Source organism: Bradysia coprophila, unplaced genomic scaffold, assembly GCF_014529535.1.
Source record: "Bradysia coprophila strain Holo2 unplaced genomic scaffold, BU_Bcop_v1 contig_297, whole genome shotgun sequence".
NCBI classification, from domain to species: domain Eukaryota; kingdom Metazoa; phylum Arthropoda; class Insecta; order Diptera; family Sciaridae; genus Bradysia; species Bradysia coprophila.
This window is the reverse complement of record NW_023503555.1, coordinates 22,644-47,650: the sequence shown is the minus strand read 5'-3', so window position 1 is coordinate 47,650 and position 25,007 is coordinate 22,644. Positions and strand designations below refer to the sequence as shown.

General features: G+C 33.8%; 1 long non-coding RNA gene across 1 annotated transcript in view; it reads left to right on the top strand.

Annotated features, from left to right (window-relative positions):
- LOC119078600 overlaps positions 1-24,446 on the top strand; it is a 74,981-nt gene extending 50,535 nt beyond the window's left edge. The window contains exon 3 of the long non-coding RNA XR_005088035.1: positions 22,465-24,446. This is a non-coding gene — a long non-coding RNA (uncharacterized LOC119078600). The remainder of the gene's footprint in view (positions 1-22,464) is intronic.
- The last annotated feature ends 561 nt before the right edge of the window (positions 24,447-25,007 follow it).

Genomic DNA, 25,007 nt, shown 5'->3' with positions numbered 1-25,007 from the left:
CAGCAAATTGTGCATCATCTTAAACGGATGCACATTTAGTCTAACTAATTGTGCATCAACTTAGAAGCATCTACAATTAGTCTAACTAATTGTGCATCAACTTAGAGGCATCTACAATTAGTCTAATTAATTGTGCATCAACTTAGAGGCATCTACAATTAGTCTAACTAATTGTGCATCAACTTAGAAGTATCGTAAAAAGATGAATTCTGTAGGGACGAACTACGCTCCTTTTCGTTGCATTTCGTAAAAGGATGAATTCCCTAACATATGTAAACTGCAGTGCTTGTAGATGCCTCTAAGTTGATGCACAATTAGTTAGACTAAATGTGCATCCGTTTAAGATGATGCACAATTTGCTAAGATTGATTGTAGATGCCTCTAAGTAGATGCACAATTAGTTAGACTAAATGTGCATCAATTTAAGATGATGCACAATTTGCTAGACTAATTGTAGATGCCTCTAAGTTGATGCACAATTAGTTAGACTAAATGTGCATCCATTTAAGATGATGCACAATTTGCTGGACTAATTGTAGATGCCTCTAAGTTGATGCACAATTAGTTATGCTAAATGTGCATCCATTTAAGTTGATGCACAATTTGCTGGACTAATTGTAGGTGCTTCTAAGTTGATGCACAATTAGTTAGACTAATTGTAGATGCCTCTAAGTTGATGCACAATTAGTTAGACTAAATGTGCGTCCATTTAAGATGATGCACAATTTGCCAGACTAATTGTAGATGCCTCTAAGTTGATGCACAATTAGTTAGACTAAATGTGCGTCCATTTAAGATGATGCACAATTTGCTAGACTAATTGTAGATGCCTCTAAGTTGATGCACAATTAGTTAGACTAAATGTGCATCCGTTTAAGATGATGCACAATTTGCTAGACTAATTGTAGGTGCTTCTAAGTTGATGCACAATTAGTTAGACTAATTGTAGATGCCTCTAAGTTGATGCACAATTAGTTAGACTAAATGTGCGTCCATTTAAGATGATGCACAATTTGCCAGACTAATTGTAGATGCCTCTAAGTTGATGCACAATTAGTTAGATTAAATGTGCATCCATTTAAGATGATGCACAATTTGCTAGACTAGGTGCTTCTAAGTTGATGCACAATTAGTTAGACTAAATGTGCATCCATTTAAGATGATGCATAATTTGCCAGACTAATTGTAGATGCCTCTAGGTTGATGCACAAATAGTTAGACTAAATGTGCATCCATTTAAGATGATGCACAATTTGCTAGACTAATTGCAGATGCCTCTAAGATGATGCACAATTTGCTAGACTAATTGTAGGTGCTTCTAAGTTGATGCACAATTAGTTAACCTAAATGTTTCATTCAATCGATTGTGCATCGTCTTAGGTGAACCGATTGAATCAAATGTGCATTCTCCTAAGACGATGCACAATCGATTAGGTCGAATGAGATTAACACAAGAAGGTGCACAATTGATTAGATCAGACGTAAATTCGCATTAAAGTTTACACACTGAGGAAGTTATCTTTCTCTACTATAGATAATGTTTTACCAAATTAATAGGAGTAAAAGATGTGTATATCGAAAATGTGATAAATCTTTTAACATAGTTGAAAAGTTACTGCTGACTCGGTAATACTTTGAACACAAATTTCTGGGCGATAATTCCTCAATTTCAGTTAGCTGGGTGATAATTCCAAGTTCACTGGGCGATAATTCCTCAATCTCAGATAGCTGGGTGATAATTCCAAATTCACTGGGCGATAATTCCTCAATTTCAAATAGCTGGGTGATAATTCTAAATTTACTGGGCCGTAATTCCTCAGCTTTAACTAGCTGGGGAATAATTGCCAGATAGCTGGGTGATAATTCCTGGACGATAATTCCCCGGGTGAAAGTTCCCACTTAGTCTGGGTGATAATTCCTGGGTGATAGTTCCCTGGGTGATAATTCCTATCGAGCTGGGTGATAATTCCTGGGCGAAAATTCCCCGGGTGATAATTTCCATCGAGCTGGGTGATAGTTCCTGGGCGATAATTCCCCGGGTGATAATACCAATTAATTTTTGAAAAAATCTGTTTGGGCGATAATTCCCTGGGCGATAATTCTGGTCGCCGTTTTTTCATTCATCAGACTGAAGAAATGTGGCAAAAAAAGTAATTTTCTTGTAATTCTAAAATGCATTGCATTCGTCTCTCAGATGGAAGCAGTGGCAGAAACGGTTTTTAAGCACTGTCCTACTACTGTCCTACGTCATAAAGATTCGACCGGTGTTGTCATCTGTTATCGACACCGCCAACACAAATAAGCTATGTTCTTTGGCAATGTGATCTTATATAGCAAAATCGATGTTAAAACCGATGAAGTAGAAGATTTTGTAACGATCTGTCTGATTAACAAAGGAAGTAACAGATTAGAAAGCCAACATTAAAAGCTTGTCATCAGTGAAAGATTAATTCGATACCACCACAAATCCGTAGACTTTGCAAAGTTTCTCATTTATCAGCCAAATGTTTATTGCAACCAATATAAGAATGAACAAATTTTCAGTTTGTTCTCTGTTGAGATACGTAGCTTCGAAGCGAAAAGAAAATCAAAAAATAGAATTGATCTCATTTACTCACTTAGTCACCACAGCTCGTAAAAGGAGCTGGTATACGTGACATTCCATCACTAATTGCATCAAGTGAGCTTAACGATGAAATGATTTATTAACCCAGAGGAGAAACAATAAACTCATACGAAAATAGATAGTAAGTAATTATGGCAACAATTTTATAATTTAATAACATATTTCACTCCATAGAGAAGAACATTCATACCGCAATCGGTCTGATGTGAATTTCGGCATATGCTTGTCTATAATATTGAAAATTTCCCTTGTCATTAAAGTGATTTCGTATTTTATTATGTACCCGATTCGTATAGATATTACACACATAGGAAATTTTATTATGGGTCTAACGTATTTTCCCAAAAATAATTTTTTTGCTGATTTATGATTGATAGGAAAATCGCTTCATTATAACTTAACTCATTTTTATTTTGTTCGGTCACATGTAAATATAACGAAGTTAAAGTCACTTACCATATCAAACAAGTTTTATGTATTCTACAACAGCTGTGTTCATTTGGTTCACTCGTACCATTATGTATAACTATATCGAATGATAAGTTAGGTCGGTGTTTGTTATGCATATTTTTCGTTTTCGTTATTTAAATAATAAACATTCGGTTTAGCGGACCCACGAGATCGTTTCAAAAGCCTCTTCTTTCTTCAGCTCGTCTTTAAAGTTTATTGAAATCGGTTGCGCTTTGCTCGAGTTATCGCAACAATGGACAGACTCTTTTTAGCTGACTCGTCATCTCTAGACAAACAGCATTGCCCATGGAAACATAGGTCAATCCTCAATGTTGCAGAGTCGAACGCAAATGTATTAGACCTTGTATTCTGTACCGGCCAAAACCGAAATAGCAGAAATTCGAATGTCTTTCCCGAGTTTCTAAAGACGGTGAAGGCTCTTTTCTGTAATAAACCGAAATAGAATAACTTGTGAATGAAAGAAATCGATTTCTCGTGCATTTAAAATACGATTCCTTTCTGAAAAGGACTCATGAACCGTTAAGAAACGATTATATTGAAATCAATTAATGTGCTTTGCATATTTATCTTTTACAGAAAATTCTCATTATTTCGTGTCAATGGCTTAGAGCTCGTATATACAAACGGATACATAGAAGTCGTACACACACAGCAGATTATGTTATAGAGATATTTTTCTATCTTTTTTTTTTTCAAATTGACTTCTTTTCAACTTAGGCACAATGTTCGTGTTTATGCGCTTATAAATAATTGGTATTGTGCTACTTTTCAGTTTTATTATATTCAGTGTAATCATAACACGGTTTGGAAAGGAAAAATTAAACGTAAGAACCATTTTATGAGCATTATATACTGTGTACGTATGTATGGTATGTATACACGTAGATCATCACACCAACAAAAAAAACATCAGTTCAAATTCTATTATACTCGTAAAACCAGTTATGTAACATGCCGATTAAATAATAACAAATCAATTGGTCATTTTGATCACGCATATGTACACCTGAGAGTATATTGGAAAAATATAGTTTTTCCTTTATGATGAACTAATTAATTAATTAAAACCGGCGTTTCGAGAAATAACATTTTGTAACGGACATAATCATATTTTGTGCGAGCAAATACATTTTCAATTCCCAAACCACAATCCATTTCATAATTTAATTTCATTTAATTCAATTTCATTCAATTTTGAGAGAATTTTATCGGATAAAATTCGTGGGTAACATTAGCAGGCCATAATATCACCCGGCAACAGTTTTCCACTTTTGGAATGTTCTCTGGTGGCACAGTGGGTTAGATGGGGATCGGTGTTCAGAGATCAGAGTTTTCTCCACTATACCATCAGAAGCTTTGTTACATAACTCATTATAATAACCATTAAAAAGTGACTAACACTTTACAAACGGCAAGCAAATTCCCATTAAATCCAACAAATCTATTACTTATTTTGTTTATAGTTTCGCCGAGTGTTTCTAAAATCTATTACTGCACTTGTTTAAAGATACATTTTTCTATATAAGACAATACAGGCCAGAGCTCATCGCTTATTTTTGGCAATGCTGTTGAGAACAGATGATTAACCATTTCTATACAAGAATGTATGAATGACGAGAAGTGTAATTAAATGCAGTTGTTTAGCATTTCGACCTACCAAAAAGGCCCCATATCCTGCCCAAAGACAGGACACTTTCAATTTAATTGTTACATTGTCTAAAGACGTTACCAATAGTAACCCAAAACCATATGTTACGTTAGAATAAACTCGAGTTATCATTTTCCATCAATTGGTTGTGTTCAATATGGCATATAGACCAAAAACATATGTTCCACCTCACTATAATCTTATCAACGAACGTTATTAGCAACGTCAAAGGTCACCAAACATTTTCCACATTTTTTGAATTTGACATTTGCCATGACGAATTGAAATTCTTGATATTTCTCAAAATTCCCGAAAATTCTGGAAATTCTTAAAAAATGTTTTCTAGAATTTTCAGGAACTTTATTTCTCGAAAAAATGCCCTACTGTATCTGGTATTCCAATGAACCCAATGGTTCGCGCTATATGCCTGTCCACTTCTAAGAACAATATTTTATTGGAGGGGTGAAAATTCCTGATCAAAAATACATCGTGAAAATCTGGCTACTGACTTTGAATAAACACCTATCTTCCTTCAAAAGTGTAAAGCCCCCCAAAATAGACAATTTCGTTTTCCTTTAATCGCTGCGCCCTACGAAATGTCCGTGTAAAGTGGTGGCACTGGCAACTTCTATTATTTTTTTTAGTTTCTGTACAAGGTGCAGTATTTAAAAAACAAATTGCCAGTGATTGTTTGGTTAAAACAATTATTAGTACATTACCAAGGCTATTTGTAACATTTGTGAAATTCCCATTATACCAACCTTATTGATTTAAGTAATAAATTTTGTAAAAAAGGATGCTCCCATTCATTAAATATTCATCCCATAAATAGCAATTGAACTTCTAACGAGGGATATACATTAAATTTTAACATTTATTTTTTAGTTCGATATTCGAAAGCACAGTATATTACACTCGACGAATGTTTGGTGTATGGTTTTTTGTTATTCATGGATTTTTTTCCACACATTTTCCGAACAACTTAAAAAAAATAGGAAATTTCATATTTTCCCAGTGGGATATTCCGATGATGAAACATCTGAGTGTATGTGTATGAGGTGAAGAGATTGGGAAAACGAAAGAGAAAGAGGCCATACGAATCAAATATTTATGTTTTTATGATTATCGGGCTTTCAGATATCCATTTAATTCGTTCCTTCATCCCAACCAGCAACAACAACACCAAAGTAAAAAAAAATCCCGTACGGAGTAAAATGGATTCGTATGCATTTGAGTGAATGTATATTTACAATAACTTTAAAATAGCGTTGAATAGAAAACTCTTTTTTTTTCGTGTGTATAATATTGTATATCCCACTGAAATCATAGCAAAGGGTTTTTCGTTTTTCCTATTTTTTTTTCTTCTTCATCTTTTTGGTTTAAAATATATATTTGAAGAAATAAAAATGTTTTTCGCACCATACAAAACATCATATTACAAACATATCTGCCCTGTCAACACTACATAAGAACGTAGTAAAAGATGTATACGGTGGAGAAGGAAAAAAAAATCAGCAAATCTGAAAAACAGGAACGAAATATAAAAATCTTTTTACAATAGTAAAACAGAGAGTGTGGGTGATTCAGGTCTTTTTTCCCTTACACCAGGGCCTATTTTCGCAGATTCAGTTTCCTGAAGTTCTTGAAATAAAAGAAAGAAATTTTGAAAGAAGTTCAGTGTAGATCAGGGCTAATTATCAAGAATTTGAGGAATTTTCGAGAATGCAAGGAATTCTTGAAGAACTTTCAAGAATTTTCGACAATTTCAAGAACGAAATCTCTTAAAAATTCCTGAAATTCTTCAAAATTGAAATCAAGAATTTCGACAATTTTTGAGCCCTTAGGGAAATTTCTGGAAATTAAAAATTCTTGAAAATTCCTGAAGTTCTTGAAAATTCTCTTCATTCTTGATTCCTGATTAATTCTTAAAATTCTCGAAAATTCTTGTGAATCCTCAAAATGTTTGGAAATAGGCCCTGCCTTATACTAAAGTACGTTAAAAAAAATCTTTTTATTTTTTCATTTTATATATTAATATCTTGTATGTGAACCAATGTACCGTCGAGTGTACTCCTGAAGCATAGAGACACATCGGATAAAGGCACATTATAACCAAGTATTTTGTTGTCTTTACATGAAAAGATAAAAGTTTTTTTTTCTCGTGTTGTTGCTGGCTGCTCTAAAACTCTCTCACTCTTTTTCTTCATACACATCACATTTAAATGCAAATCCCTTTTATATGTGAAATGAAAAGGATTTTCTCGGATGTGTTTTGTTATTAGGCTTAAGAAGCACATACATTTTGAGTTTTTGGGATTAGAGCGGTAAACAATAGTCGGGGGTTAATGAACTTTTCGAACCATATCTTTTACAATTTTGGCTCTGTGCACTCCTGGTGTTACACATACAACTGCATCCAGTTGCATTTCACTAGTTCGAATTAACTTTTGGATCCTTTTTTAATCCTGTTTTGGATAGCTTGGTTTTAAATAAATTAAAATTTGCATTTACATTACGGTAGGGAAAAAATGTTGCATTGAGTGTTGTAGCTTTCTATGTGACTTTGTTGTGTATGTAAATTAAAAGCTTTCCGGTGCAATTATAATTAGTGATGGAGGGGGCGGATTTTTTTAGTTGGAATTTTACTTAGATATCGTTTGAGAAAAAAATGAAAAACACCAAACATTTTTAACGAATACAAACTCAAGAAGCATTCCATTCCCAGACGAATATTTCACGTAAAAATTACACAAGAGCACACAAATCTGTTAAATGCTCTTCAGGAAAAAACGAGAAAATTTTCTAAAATGAAAATATAAAGCAATGCTAAAGGTGAGGCGTGGCATGCGAGACTACACCGGCACCAGACAATACAAATTGTCACCTGTTCTCTAAAAATCTCTTTGTGCCAATAAATAAAAAAAGGAAGAAATTTATTATAGATCTTAGCAGAAATCCCGAAAAAACACCTTTTAGAAACGGCTGCTCATCTGTTACCGACAACGATGACAAAAATATGAACTCCTACTGAGTTTCCCTTATATAGGAAAACATGTGTTAAAACTATTGAAGTTAAAAATAGCACGCATACGTGTCTAGCGTATAACTTCCTTACCACACTTTATACGTGTCAGAAGTAATCTTTTTTCTCAGTGTAGGCGACTTTGAACAAAGAAGTGACAGATTTTTACCGATCTTATTGCGATACGTGCGATGTTTCTGAATTCACATTAATTTCCAACATTGCGACGAAAAGTTGTACGATCCAGTTTTCGTGGGAATTTCGTTGACACGAGAAGCCAAGCCACAAATTTTTGTGTACGCGTTTCAACGGACGAATATGTAGCTTTTCATGCGCCACATAATTTGCAATGCACACATTTCCTAAGAAGCCTTTTTGCATGGGAACAATATTTCTTTGCAATTCTTTGCATTTAGGGCAACACCAAATTATTTAAGAGGGCAGACTAGGTGTGAAGTAGGCTATATATTGAAAAATTGGTTTTAAAATTAATGCAGACCATTTAATGAAAATCTGTTCCAGCAATTAGATGAGCAATATGTTTATCTATCTCTAAAAAATGAAAAACGATTTACAATAAGCAACAGTTGGAAGAAAACCGATTTCCAAAAAAATATTGCATAGCCTAACTTTAAGCGACGTTCATATTTTGGAAATCGGTTTTCTTCCAACTGTTGCTTATTGTAAATCGTTTTTCATTTTTTAGAGATAGATAAACATATTGCTCATCTAATTGCTGGAACAGATTTTCATTAAATGGTCTACATTAATTTTAAAACCAATTTTTCAATATATAGCCTACTTCACACCTAGTCTGCCCTCTTAACATATTTACTAGTATCGAAATGAATGATATTTCCGTTAATGTTGATGTTTTGTAATTATTTCGGAGGTTGTCTAATGTAGTTGTCAATGTCAAAAAGTAGAGTGTGCATCTCGTTGCACAATTTGATTTCGTCCTAAATTGCTGCAAAAATCGACTTTATGCAACACGGTGTACAATAGACTATTCCATAACCGGTGATGGCGCGATATACCACTAGTTTTACGACAAAAAATATTCTTAACACTAAATTCTTGATTCAAAGCGACAGTATTCGAAAAAGCAGTCTCGTGTCACATTAATTTATTTTTCGTATTTTAACTAGGTAAAAGATAAGACCCTTTTATACAGATGAGTCATTTAGTAAAATACAACGCTAACCATTTCACGTTCTGAAATAATATTTATCTCTCGACGAGGAAAAAAAAATTAAATTAAGCGAGAGAGTTCAATGACACACAATGAAATACAATGTATAAATGAATGAAATTAAATATTAAAAAGAATTAGAATCAAATTAACATAATCAAATTTACGATCAATTCGCAATTCATTTATTAATCTTTCGTTGCCAAGCTGTAACAACGGAGAGAAGAATGATTTTTGTTTAAAAAAAAAGGCAGAGTATTAAGTACTCTGGATGCTTATGAATTAAAATTTTAAATTCATAAAGTTATGAAAAACATGAACTAATAAATTCAAAAATAACAAAACTTACGAACGAACAGCTAACTATTAAGTGCCCGATAATAACGTACTCTTATGTAATGTGTGGACTACATCAGCAACACAATAAATAATTTAGAACGTTCTGCTTCTCATTCAACGGAAATCAAGTGAAGAGTCTTCCAAGCACCTCATTTACCATTCTTTGAATTTGAAGTATCACGAGTTGAAATTTGTAAGTTTTGATTCACGTTGCAATAGACTTAGCAAAAGTATTTAACCCAGTGCTTAATACGGTCCGTGGAGAGGTCTTTATATAAAAAAATATTCTGAAAAGCATAATCACCAATAAGCATATATTACATGCACAGTTATTATTCGGTCAGTAATGCTCTTTTTTATTCATAGAATGTAACGAAACCGTTTTGTTGATTCTATAAATGGAACAATGCTGTTGAATATTATATCGGAATATAAAGTAATGAAGGTGGCAAAATATAATATTATATGCCGCGCGCCCGTGATGATGCATATGGGTAAAGGTTTATGTGTAACTTTGTTGTTATATTCCTGCTTCATAATTTAACTTTTTGTTTATTTTGTTTGGAAAATAAACGATAAAACTAAATGGCTAAGCTTCATATATTCTCTCCATTTTAAGTTAATGTTTTCGGAATTATTTCTGGTTTTTAGTAACCAGAAACTGTTATACGATCCCGTCGGGAACGATAATGGTTTCGGCATAAAGTTTTTTGGCACCCGGTGTAACAAAAAAAAAGAACCAGGGCAGTGAATACTTTTCCGAAAAAGAAAGTTTTAATTACACGTGGAAAGTTTTGATGGGCGATCTGGATTAATTTCGGTGAAAATTTGTATTGCACTGAAGATTTGATGCGATTGTGAAGAGATTCGTGTACTGAATTTATTGAGGTAACTTCCAACTTAATGTTAATGTGCACATTAAGTTGGAAGTTAACTCAATAAACAGCGCCAATAATTACATTTTAAGATAGACGTTAAGTCTGATAATGCTTGTTTCTGGAAATACTGTAATACTTCCGTAGAATTCCGAAAAATTCTGATTTTATTCGGAGATTTTAGAATTTTTTTGTAGCTGTCAGAATTTTTCGGAGTTTTCAAAATTTTTCAAAGATTACAAAAAATAAATTCCGAAAATAAACTCTGCCTTGAAAAAAATCACCGTAGTTCCATGATGCGATTTATAAATGTTTCAGGTATATGTCGTCAGCGCCCCAACCTTTTTGGTTTGAGGTTTTCGTTGGTGAATATTATGAGCTATCTTTTGTGTACTCACTGATACTCCTTTTAGTATGTCACGCGTCATTACTATTTGCATCTATTTCTAGCACATTTTTATCCGTATGCTGTATCTCCTTCACACGCGTCACATACAATATGATGATCCCTAAGGGCAATGAATAACTTATCGGTCCATTTTTAGAACGATACATACACTATTTTATCACATCGTCAATGATCATGGCTTAGACACAATGATTTTGACTCGATTCGAACCATTTTATGATGGCAGGCTTATACTCTGAGAACGTGGCCAAATTCGATTCGGGAGAAATGGTCATAAATCCTTTCAAAAACGGCAAGAGTCATCGTTTAAATATGTCACTTCTTTTGTTTTAAGCATAGAGTTTGATACAAAATCTTTTACTTCAATTGTTTAAAAATATATTTTTGATTTTGTCATTGAAGTTGTCATGTTTGTCGATAACAGATGTCGAATTAACATTGGTCATGTAGATTCGGCCCTTGATTACTTAATAAGTGAGGAACACTCATTGTATCACCATTCTCGCTAGCAGTTGACCAACTCATCCGTTCATTTGATACGTCTGCATTTTCAACATTATGCTGACATCCCTGGCTGATATTCAAAAAATTTAAAAACAAATCTTTTCGGCTTTTAAATATTATTATTAATACATTTATCATATCGCTTGCTTCCTCAAACCGATCGATTCGTTTGCGTCATAATATATAAAGTAAAATAAAAAAAAATGCTCTATCGTAATGCCAAAATGCCACATTAGATTAAACGGTTGAGCCGTTATAACACAACATTGAAATTCTTTAATATAAAAATGTTATACATACGATGAATGTGAGCACATTTTTATATTTCACATTCAAAGATTTATGTTCGAAAACTGGGATTTGCATTTTTTTTTCTTCTAACGTCGCTTTTTTTTCTCCTCTACATCATACTCAATAGTGAAAAAGAAGACATTAATACACTAATAAACTTGGTGAATTTAAATTTATATTTTCATTTTACAATACACGGCTTTTGAAGGTTAACCGAGTGCAATACGTTTCGTTTATTTAAAATTAAAAATTACAAAAATTTGGCATAGTTTTCTGTAGTTCAGTTTTTTACACTTTCCTATATAATTCCTATACAGCAATAACCGATGATACCGCTTTTTTTTTCTCTCTGAGTCTCTGGTTTGAAAGAAATGAAAATCTGTAGTGTTTAATAGAGCAACGATAAATGGGTCGACAATTTGCGTTATATATAGGAAATAGTCAGACTCAATTCTATATTGTAGTCACTGCATATCAGGAAATATCGAAAAAAAATATTCGACGAATATTATTCGTGAACACAAGGTTCATGCAACTTTGTCACCAATTCTGTGTGTCGCACTCGTACAAAGTACATCGGTAACATGATTATTGATCGGTGTTTTGATGACTTATACAAGATATACATGCGTATGCTATAAATGAAGGACATTTTCAATTTAAACTGATAGAAAAACGATTGTCAGTAGCGAATAGAACTTGCCATAAGGCGAACGAAATTTTGCATTGTAATAGCTTGAGCTCATGGAACTTTATCTCGTCTACTAGTTTACTAGTCAGTAGTAGTTTCTTCTCCTTAATCTTAAATTTTTCAATTTTCTCAATTTTCCCAAGAATTTTCCTATTTTTTAAAAATTTCCTCAGTGTGCAGCAATCAATAAACTTTATACAGCAGAAGAAAACAAGTAATATGTATTCATTGTTAATAACTGGATGCGTGGTTATATTTTGAAATATTTTTTATTTTTTCCGAGCTTTCCGTCTTCAGGAAATAAAATGTGAATGATATTGAAAGGATTGCTAAGTGAAATCAGTGAAGTCTGATATCTTTGGAGTTATTGAAGCCCATGCTCGACTTAAAACTAAACCTTTGTCCACGTTCATTAAATTACCGTTGTATTGTTGATGTTGAATTGCTAAACCTTCTTTGATACTAAGTAGATGGTAATTACTCTCTTTTATTATTATTTTTGAATTTTCCCAATCGATTTGGTGATTTTTGTTACGTATCACATGTCTTGCTACTGCAGATTTTTTGTATTCACGTCGTCTTACATTTTCTTCGTGATCGTTCTTAGCCCCGTACGAAGTACGAAGGGGCTTATAGGATTACGATGCCGTGTGTAATTGATGGAATTCGAAGCAGACGGTAAGGGCAAAGTGTTTGCCTATGTTCATAGATGACGAATCCGCAATAAAAATTTGGGCCGTCTGTCCGTCCGTCTGTCACGTCGATATCTTGAGTAAATCAAATCCGATTTCAAATTTTTTTTTTCCCTGAAAGATAGTCAAAATAGTGAGGCTAAGTTCGAAGATGGGCATATTCGGGTCAGCCCTTCGTGAGTTAGGGCCACCTAAGTGATTTAAGGTCTTTTGGTGATATTTATATTAAAATAAACGATGGAAATGTAAATGACACGGCAAATGATAGATATTGTCAATACCAATCCAGGAAAACAAAGTGTTTTAAAATCAGGGGAGTGGACCGTGAGTTAGGGCCTTAGAAGTGAAAAGCTACTAGGGCCCTATGTGTATTTTACATAGAACTCAAGTAAATTTAATCCGTTTTTCGTAATTTTTGTTTCATTTGGAAGGTAATCGAACGCCGAATAGAAAGTTGTTGAAAAAAAATTAAATTTGGGTCCTTGGACTAAGGCCACTACTAGGGCCCTATGTGTATTTTACATTGAACTCGAGTAAATTTCATTCGTTTTTCGTAATTTTTGTGTCATTTGGAAGGTAATCAAAGGCCGAATAGAATGTTGTTGAAAAAAAAAATTAAATTTGGGTCCTCGGACTAAGGCCGCTACTAGGGCCCTATGCGTATTTTACATACAACTCGAGTAAATTTCATCCGTTTTTCGTAATTTTTGTTTCATTTGAAAGATAATCGAACACCGAATAGAATGTTGTTGAAAAAAAAATTAAATTTGGGTCCTCGGACTAAGGCCGCTACTAGGGCCCTATGCGTATTTTACATACAACTCGAGTAAATTTCATCCGTTTTTCGTAATTTTTGTTTCATTTGAAAGATAATCGAACACCGAATAAAATGTTGTTGAAAAAAAAAATAAATTTGGGTCCTTGGACTAAGGCCGTTACTAGGGCCCTATGTGTATTTTACATATAACTCGAGCAAATTTCATCCGTTTTTCGTAATTTTTGTTTCATTTGGAAGGTAATCAAAGGCCGAATAGAATGTTGTTGAAAAAAAAATAAATTTGGGTCCTCGGACTAAGGCTGCTACTAGGGCCCTATGTGTATTTTACATATAACTCGAGCAAATTTCATCCGTTTTTCGTATTTTTTGTTTCATTTGGAAGGTAATCAAAGGCCGAATAGAATGTAGTTGAAAAAAAAAATTAAATTTGGATCCTCGGACTGAGGCCGATACTAGGCCCTATGTGTATTTATACTCAATAAATTAAAATTTTAGGGCTATTTGAAATTTTTGTTTTATTTGAAAGGAACGTCGTACGGGGCTTCTTAATTGCGCTATGCGCAATTTCTAAGATGTACACATTACATAATAATTTTACTTTAACCGGCGCATAGGCTTACGGTCAAAGTAGGGTGACAGACGCACTAGGGTCACGTACGCAATAGATATACGGGTTTGTACGGGGCTCAGTCGCAGCAAACGCTCCGACTGTTCTGATGGTTCGTTTCTTTCCACAAAACGTAGTGATTCACCCAATTGAATCACAAGAACTGCATGGAATCTTGTATACTCCTGCTGGTTCTTTCTCTTCTTTGTCTTTGATGCTATTTAAAAAATTTTGTACTTTTATTCCTGGAATGAAAATTACTTTCCATTTGAGCTGTTTCCGTAGACAACTTTATTGGAAGCATTTCCAATGTAAGGAATGGGTACCCAGAATTCTTCTTCGTAATTTGTAACCTCTTTTGATTTAGCAATTTTCAACCGATTGAGATCAAATTTAGTTTTAACATACACTTCACTATTATATAAGATCGCATGGGTCAGAGTATTTTGCTTATTTTTCCCGCTGCTGTCGTTAACAGATGACAATGTCATCAACATTCTGTAAGCTTGCCATTATTGCCATTATACTTAAAAGTGTATGAGAGCGAGAGACCATTCTTGACTCACAGTTTCGAAACCTTATTTGCATGACAAGTGAGTTCTTTTCAATTTTCATTCTTGATATTCAGTAATATGCATACCACAGATTAGTGAAGCCTATATTATATGTTGAACATTATTCTCACCTTTTACTGTACTTAATCTGTCGCAAATTGATGAAAAAACGCGACATTTTTCAAAACTTCATGTGACCTATATTATCATCCCATTGACGAAATATCATTTCCATTCAAATTAAAAAGTCATTTAAATTTTCGTTATTAAATTAAACATAATTAAATTGAAAAATATCTTCCGTTTATAGCAGAAATAACACCGGTTTTATACCCCGAGCTTAATATCGGAGAGACAAAAGGTGTATGCTCATAATGGAATTGATTATTCTCTAACAGCAAAAAAAAATTATTATAGAAAAGAAGGCAAGAAAAATGTAATATGTACTTCAGAACCAACACTAAAGGAAGATATAAAAAAAAACATTTTTTTTTTAAACAAGAAGGAGAAGAACCTCATTTAAAATTCAAATTTGTGAAATTAATCATTTTTAAATTATCTGCAAGAGACGATTATTTTCTATACAATTTGGTATTTTTGTCTTTGTTTTTTACCTTCGTTTTTTGTGTGTATAATGATTTTAATTTGATTGACTTGTTTTATCGTGCTAACGATGAGAAATTAATTATTCGCCTCCTCTTGTGGTCATCATTTTCAGATGAATCAAACGGCTTTGTGTGGATAGCACCAAATAAACTGAAAGCACTCTGCCTCTTATAACCCAAGCCACGTTGTCATGGTACTATCGAAATGTTTGTTCGAGCACCGTTAATTCATTGCGTTCATTTTGACAGTAACCGGAACTGAGAAATCCTGATTTAAGGCCCTTCATAGGGAAATGACAAGACAATTTCCCGAAAATGTATGGAAAATTTTTGTCGCGACAAAAACACAGAAAATATTTCGACACAACTGTGACACTCCGCTATTATAAGTACTAGAATGAATGTTTGATGTGTTCACTTCGGCGGTAAAATATCTTCATCAGGTTGAAACTGTGACCCATCGTACGGCCTCAGGTAAAGATAAGTTTCAGTTAAACCTGTACTAAATCAGATCGACCTGAAACCTGAACCCGATCCGTGCATTGAACTTGAGTAAATTTAATTGACAAATGTCTATCAAGGCTGAGAAAATTGGAGGATCAAGTGTGGAGGGACGAGAGCGTGGTTAGTATTATATATCTCAGCGTGCTCTACATCGTAGAACTATCAAATTAATGTAGCCGTATAAAACGAGAAAGTAAATAAAACTTCCATTTGAAAATCTGATGTGCCTGACAAGGTTACGAATTCAGAAAATACCGAATTGTTAGACAACGTGTCTAACGTGCCGTACATACAAATTTTGTTTTAAAATTTCATTCTTCATGTGACATCAACATCTCCATTTTAACACCTTCTCGGTTTCTCTGTGATGTTAGCTGCTAACTGAAATATACATTTTCACAACACAGTCGAGAAAATTGTCATTTATTCACCTAAGCTGAAACTTCGGGAGCCTTTGTTGTGAAAAACGTTCACTTGACCTCCGGAAAAAGTTTGAAATTTCATTTTCTTAGGTGTCTTGTAACAAGAGAGTAGCGACACCATCGAAATGAAATTTGCAACTTTTTCTCCCTTGATGTACAAATAACTGTAGGCTCCTGTCTTCCTAGTACTTAGAAGGAATAGAGAATGTTCCTCTGCAGTAATGCAGTAAATTTCCTTGACACAGGATTTTCGATGACTAAGGATGATCTACGATTTTAAGAGGATTTTCTTTGGTAGATTTTCGAGGACTTCTAAAGATTTTTTCAGTGACTTTTTTTTAGTTTTCTCAGGGTTTTTTTTCGATTTTGAGAATTTTCTAATTTTCAAAAATTTTCAAAGGATGTTTTTCATCGGACTTTCTACTAGAAAGTTTCTAGTAAAGGGCCTCCTCCAAAAATATCACACAGATGATGTGGACGTGGACGTGGACATAGTACATCACATAGACATACCGGGCGGCATTACCATATGGAATTTTAAGTGGCATAAAAATTGTTTGCTTAATTATTCAGTTGGTTGCACAAAATTCATTGTTTCGTTTCAATTTGTGTGAGCAATTATTGACGTAAATTATGAAAAACGAAACGTAAAATGATTAACAGCAAACCAACGAATAATAATTAACAGCATCCCAGAGTGGCGCGGTGAAGATTGCAATATAAATTTGCACAATTTTTTTCTGTTTTGTTTTTGTTTTAATATTCATTTTAAAATTGAATACTCAAATATTAAAACCGAAATGTCGTAAACCTCATTCAAAGTCATTGAACAAAATTCGCAGCTTTTAGTTTAGCTTTACAATTCATGTGTTGAATTATGTGCGGCTATAAAATGTGTATATTTCTGGATTTTTTTTACGATCGCATATTTTATAATAAAATATAAAGTAAAAATGCATATGCCATAAAAACCAAATATTTAAATGAGGAGATTGGAGCAAATGTGCAGCGCATACGGTTTTTTTTACACTGTCTTGAAAATATGAAGGCTTTTATTGATGCAAGATGAGAATAAACCGAATGAAATGTTTTTTTTTCTCTTCTCTCTTCCTTCTGCCACAATAAAAATTACAATTCTGTGTAAGTTTCGGCATTCAGCGAAATGCGGATTTGTAATTTTGAAATCGTTTGCCTAAAAATGTGCTCAATACCAAACACCAGACAACGAACAAGCGAATAAATTCCGTCTTATTATCATACCGTTCAATGTTTTTGGTTGTATGGCTTCAGATAGGTATGCCATTTATGATGAGGGGATGCTTTTACGTGAGATGCCTTCGATTTGGAATTTCTGTGAAAAATTGAAAAGTGGTCTGTTTTCGAGTTTCGATTGGTTAACAAATTCTAAATTGTTAATACACAAATTTATTTTGCTTCGGCTGTTTCTCAGCTGGTCCTTTCATATACAGCCCTTCTGTCTTAAAAGTGTTTAAACTACTGCTCGCTTAATTGAACTCGTACATACACGTATAGACTGTTATGATGAAAGAGAAGAAGATATTTTGACAAGTACCCCAAGGCAAGTTAAAATAAACTGGTCTTCTGTCCTCTCGCTCTCAAAGTACCACGTTGAAAGAGAAGCAAATACTTTTACAAGTACCCCAAGGCAAGTTATATTAACTAGTCTTCGGTTTTCTCGCTCTGATCGTAACAGTCTATTAGGCAGTGAGGTTGCAAGAGTTGACCAGCTGAAAAATTGCATCACTTTGGTTGGTTACGGAAAGTTTTGCAATATTTTTTAAAAAATAGTGGCAGATTCAAAGATAGTCTTGTATGCTATACCACGGCAGTGTAAAGGTACAGGCCGTAGCTGTCGAGACACAAATACATTTATAGAAGAGACCTAGACAAAGTTGAAATGGATGTCGCAATGCGTTTTGTGCCTTTGTATTAGTAAACGTTTCAAATCAATTGCTTGTGGTATTCACACTGTCGTGTTTAACAAACAGAAGGCGTATCGCTACATAATCAGGGAATCTACTACTTCAGTTTTATTAATTTATCGGACAATGTTTGACGAAAAATCCTCTACTTTAGCTTCTTTCAGCTGCATCTTTCTTTAAAAAAAGCACAAGTCCGGCCTAGTCGTTTATTTTTGTCGCTGTTGCCGATAACAGATGAATAACCGTTTGTAATTTTTAGAGGGTGATCGAGGTACTACCTCGAGTGAAAATAAGAACTACAAAATTTCAAGAAAGGCTTTCATGGTCTGAGTTTTCTTTTAGACTAAGAAAAGTCGAGCAAATATCTACCCAAAACGTCTCTCGACATGTCACATGTCACATTCCACCAATCGAAAAATATGTCGACATTTATCACTGAGATGTATAGAACTTGTCTCAATATTGACAATGAATGTTTTACTTTTTGTCACTGCATTGGGAAAAGTGGTGTGTGCACAAAATTGATTTTTGTATAAAATGTCGTAAATTTACGCACTTGCTCCGCTCGTTTGGAAAATTTAGTATTTAGTGCTTCAAAAATCGATTTTGTGCAAAAGTGTGTATACAATAAACTTTAAAGAATTAACGATCCAGTTGTGTTCGATTTTAGTCGGAACAGAAACCGCAAAAAAAGAAACTTATAAAGTGCTGTTTGAACAAGGTAACATTTTTATTCAGCTGCGGTCTATAGTCGCTCACCGGTAAAAATTTCTAATTTACCCACTCAATTACGATTCATAGGACAGAACGAGATTTATACATTGACGGAAAAAACCGCACATCATCACGCATATCATAACCATTCAGATGAAATCAAAATTTGCATTCATCAACGACGAAAAATGTAATGTATAATTTACACAGTGAAAGTTTTTTTTTTCTCTTCAATTCAGTGTATTACATGCCCCGTCCGCGTCGTCAACATTATAATTTATAAGGAAAAAGTGCATTTTTCATTTGAGCATTTTATTTGTTTTTTTTTTTACTTCATCCGCAAATATTCATACCTCCACATACCTCCATCATCATCACTATAGCACACAAAAAGAGAGAAAGAAAAAACAAATCATTTTAACAAATTATAATGTTGTATGCGATGAGACAAAAATATGATTCTATGGACGGATTTCTAGAGCAGAAACATTTGAAACGTATTATAGAGAGCCTAGAGATCCATATAATAATGATCGGTCATACTTAGCCATTATGAAAATTTCATATGAAAATTGTTGCGCGTTCAACCGTAATTGTTATTTTCGTATTGTAATGAAATGTGATTTTTTTTGTGTGTTATTTCATTTTTGATGAAACTGAATTCATAAAACAAATTCTTTTTATTTTACTGACGTTGAATTATAGCAATTGTTACTGAAACTCGCTTGGGCAAATTTATTGTGTAGTTGACAAATTTATGGAAACATTTTTTTAATTTCATTATACACTCTGCAACACAGTTATACAATTATATTGCATGTATGTGTTCGTGGTAAGTATATGGTGTATTGATTGTATAATTTAAAAAAGGGAAAATCCTAATTCAGCGAATCGTTGCTATAAATTATCATTTTATTGATCTTACTTCGCTTGTAATTACATTTCATTTTGGACGTTACTGAAGAATTAGACAATAATATGAGTGGATAAAGGTTAAAGAAAGTATATTTGAATGAGGACCGTCCATACATACATCTAGTTAGTTATTTTCGAATCTGTTACTTCATTTGATTTCATTATTTTCAACATATTGATGTAAAATCTAGTACTTTATCTTTGTTTTTGGTACCTGGCTGTACGTTACATTTTTAACGTTGCGGTTGTGTGCCCAGTAGCTCAAGTGGTAAGAGCATCACCACGGTAGAGTGAAGATTGTGAGCTCGGCTCCCACCAGTGCACCAATTTTTCATTTCAAATTACATGTCCACGAGCACACTACAACACATTACACTGACTCATTTGGTACTTTGATGATCCGTTGCAAGAACCGCAACGTTAAAAATGTAACGTACAGCCAGGTACCAAAGACAAAGATTACTTCATTAGTTTTAACTAACATTTTGCAAAATAAGATTAAATTAGCTCAGTGCTAATCACTTAACTTTGTTGTCGCACTGTCGATAACAGATGATAGTCTGTAGAAGGTAGTCTGGTCACGGGTTCCTTCAACAAAAAAAAAAGGTTTGACGTCAGTGAAATGGAGGCATGAATTTGCTTCTGCTGTTTCTCAGCTGGGCAACTAATACAAACAAAACAGCTCTTACGTGTTAACACCAGTGGACCATGAGTGGACCAGCTGAAAAACAGTTGAAGCAAATCCATGTCTAGACATAATTTTAGTAGCTACGTCGGTCCTAAGTGACCAAAACAGAGTACTTATGTTGTACGGTTTCTGTTGCATAATACTATACGTTCTCGCACAATTACAACACTCAGTTTTACGTTTGCAAACTGAGACGATTGGTCTCCATTAGACCATACTAAAATCTAGGTCAACGTTAAGTCTAGCTTCTTTAGCCATAGCCATAATGCGGTGGAAAGTTCCGGATTACAACTTAAATAATAAAAAGTTCTGACGTTGCAGTCGATCTGAAGTGGAAACCACCCAAGTGATACATTTTAATTGTGGCACACAAACATTGTTTGTCAAACAATTATGTTGGACGAAAAATGAGTACAATTTTGAACCATTCATCATGAATAATTTCCATCTTTCTCATCGAAAATAAATTGCTTCACACACCCATCTACCGAGATGCTCCCTCGAGCCACGACAAGTGCAAAGAAATTAGCCATGCACATGACATAAATCCGAACATAATGTACGAGAGAATGGATGGAATTTAATTGAATCGTACATGATACTATGTTGGTCGGATTCGTTACGGTGCCGTTCCGAATTTATAGCACCGTTTGGCAAACGAGCTGAGGCAATGTTTTGAATTAAAAACCATCGAATCAGAGTTCGTAAATACTTAATTGATCAATGTCAAACGCCTTTAAAATGTTGCAACATTGTTGCCGGCTGATATGTCTAATTATGTTTCGTAAACATCCCATCAAAGATGAAAGTGAACTGTTTTGGTGTATGTGTGTTTTCGAAACAAGTATTCTACTCTCAATGTTAGAACCAATAAGTAAAATGCAATAGTAACATCCACGTTAACAAACACTTGACAACCCATCTTGGCAAATTGTCATCAAACCATAAAACACTTTTAATTGCTTGAATCTGTAGGGAATTATGAATTAAGTGGCCACAAATTAATTTAAATGTCTCTCAAAAATTTATTGACTCTATTTCGGATGATAATACTCGTTCGCTAACAGCTAATAAGATTATAATTTGGTTCTTATTCTGAAGGAGTTCGAGCATACATATTTCGCAATAATACCATACAACAGCAACGAGCAAAAGCTTCAGCATCGATGCAATAAATAGAACATTTTATATAGCACACGCACTCGGAGTGTTGTGTGGATTTTTGTTATTAGAACGGTTAGATGGTAACACACCATACACAACACATAGTAAATTAACGTTGTACAATGTACATGTGTTCACGAAAGTAATAAATTTATTGCAAGTTTATTTTTCATTTCATTTCTGATTTAGATTGATTAGTGTGCTAATGGTGACATTTTCTTAAAGCGAATCGATGCGAAACAATTTCTGAGATGCCATTTTATACACATTTGAAGTGAATAAATGTCTTACAAAGTAAAACTTAATTTCCGTCTTTCTTCTCGGTTCTATTCCTTTTACAATTTTATGTTCAGTTCTTTTTCTGCTGCGATGAAATTTTCTTTTCGTTTTTTTTTTGTATTAATGGTCGTCGTCGTCATCAAGTGTAGTTATTAAAACTTTAAAAAAGACGGACTTGGTGTAATGAGAGCACATCGCCTTTGAGAGTGCTTCGGATATTAAACGGTTGTGCGGACGAAGACTTTGCTGAACTGTGTGCTGTTCTGATGTATAAAAGTTGAAAAAACAATTTTTGCTGGACATTTGATGTTAAATTTTGTAACGTTTCTTTTGCCACAATTGCATTTTTATTGCCAATTAAAAACTAATTTTAAGAGCGAACCTCTATAGTAATATGAGTCAGAGTCACGTACCACCTAAGTCATATAAAAGAATAAGAAGTGGGAATAAAAATTTCATTTTATAACTTTTGAATTGATCTCACTGATGATCCTATCACTAAATGTTTTCTTTTCTGTTTTTTAATTGCAGGTATGTGTTATGGATATATATATGTTCTAAGCATCGTATAAGAGGAGATCACGCCAATCCGACAGTAGTGTTAAATGTAAGTTACAAGACGGATTCTTACAAATTTTTCTTTGTTTTATTGAAATAACGAAATATTTGACTTCTTGTCGTTACGACGAGTCTTTAGAAGATTTTTTGATTTTTGTAGCAATTGCATCAATTACCAATTCAAATTCGTATGAAACAGCGTTAAGGGACTGTTCACAAATAGCATCACACGATTAGGTGGAGTGGGGTGTTCGACTTTGAAAATACGTGACGGTTATAATTTGGGCTAATTTGAACGAGGAGGAGGGGAGTGGTAAAAAGTCTATATCGATAATTTGAACGAAGAGGAGGGGAGTGGTAAAAAGTCTATATCGAGATGGCCCCAGAGGGTAATTCAACAATGATGTCGTTTCCTAAAATTTTAATCTTTCCCTTTGGTAAATAAACCAGATTCCAGTCCACAAAATTAGGATATGAGCAATGGTATAAGAAAGTAAACAATTTTCTTGGTGAGTTTAATCTTTTAGAAATCTGTTACTTCCTAAGTTCAAAGTATCACCGATGTTGCTTGATACAAAATCTTTTACTTCATTTGTTTTAACATACATTACGCTATATAAAACTACTCTAACCGGACGTCGTTGAGTATTGTTGTCATTGCTATCAATAACAGATGATTAGTTACTATTATCTGTTTATATTGGGTCTGACTTAAAGTCTACATTTAAGAATAAGGTCAACAAACATAAAATCATTCAAAAACTATTCTGCTTTATATTTGAAGAATCCATTCTTTGACGAGTTTTCCCCTTCTAAAATCTGTGAATTTCCAGTAGCAAGAGCCAATACTCGATGCCACCTGATGCTACTGCTTTATAAATCATTTGGTTGACGATAGTTTTAACGCCAATTAGGCAAAATAGGACAAGAGGTGCAACGAAAAGTGTAAACATTGTCATGATCCCCTCTGTTTAAGTAATTGATTCGCTCTGATTCACATGGAACAAGGACAAACCTGTTATGGACAGCTATCATCTGTTATCGATAACGACTGCAGGATTAAACGATCAGCTCTGACTAATACGGCCTTATACAGCAAAAACATGTTCACAAAATGAAGTAAAAGATTTAAAATCAATCTATTGAAAGAACTTAAATCAAAATGAAGTAGTAGATACGATAGTGATGGTCTCATTGATATGTTATTGCCGATTTATCACTTAGATGAACACATTTTTTCCTCCTGTCTACATCTGACTTTCATAAAATCATCACACATGGCCCAAAGTTAATTGCATTAGCTTCAAATGTTAGCACCATGTAAAACATAACTTTCAAATTCCACGACAAACATCCACAAATTGCTTGTCAAATTCTATAACGACAACTTTTATATGAAAATTTCTACAAAAATAAAATAAATATTTCTCTACGAAAATGTCTTAACTTTCTGCTACATGTTAGAGCGATGTATAGACATGATGTGTAAACACACACAGAAATACCATTTAATTTCGTTAATGTTGCTTAGCTGTGCACATAAAATTCTGCTCCGCTAAGCCTAAACTGACCAATGCAAAGGGTCTGTCAATTGAAAGCAATTATAAAAAAGTGGGAACAGTTGACAATGCGTCTGAGGGTTTGTTTCGAGAGAACGAATATAATTAAAAATTATGTCCAAGTTTTACACGTACACCCATCTCACTATGGAGACCCATACGAAGTACATGGGTCTTATTGGCTTTTGATTCGCGAATTGGAGTTCCTGAGCAAGGAATTTTTTTTTTGTTGTCCAGAGATGTAAAATGAGTTTAAAGGTATTAGTCTCGTCAGGTTCCTAATGTTTTATATCCACAATTCTCAGCCGATAATCAACGATAATAATTCTTTCGTTACCCTTTATTGATACAGCATTATTGAGCCGTTTACTGTTATATTTAGGGACATGACCTTTGTGCAACTATATTGAGCTCCATACAACTATGTTGAGCTACATATAACTGTGTTGAGCTACATATAACTGTGTTGAGCTACATATAACTGTGTTGAATTACATGCAGCTATATTTAGCTATATACGTTCATATAGGGCTATATACAGTCATATTAGAGCTATATACAGTCACATACAGCTATATGCAGTCATATCATATTGAACTATCTACTACCATATTGACTATCTACTACAATAGTGGCATATAACTGTGTCATTTATTATAACTCCAACTTTGGACGGTACCTTAGGCAATTTCTAAGGGAAGGGAAGAATGATAGCGATGCTTAAATGGAGAGATCTCAAGATGCAGTGTACAGTTCCACGATATATGACTTTCATGAACACAGGAACACCTAACTCTTGCGTTCACCCTCCGTGCGAGCCCAGTTTTATATTTTATTATTATGTTGATGAGTGGTTATCGAGAGTGTAAGCTGAAATAAAAAATTGCAATGAAATTATTGCCATGTTAAATTGCAGGAAGTTTAATCAAAATCATTCAATTCAACATTATATAGAAA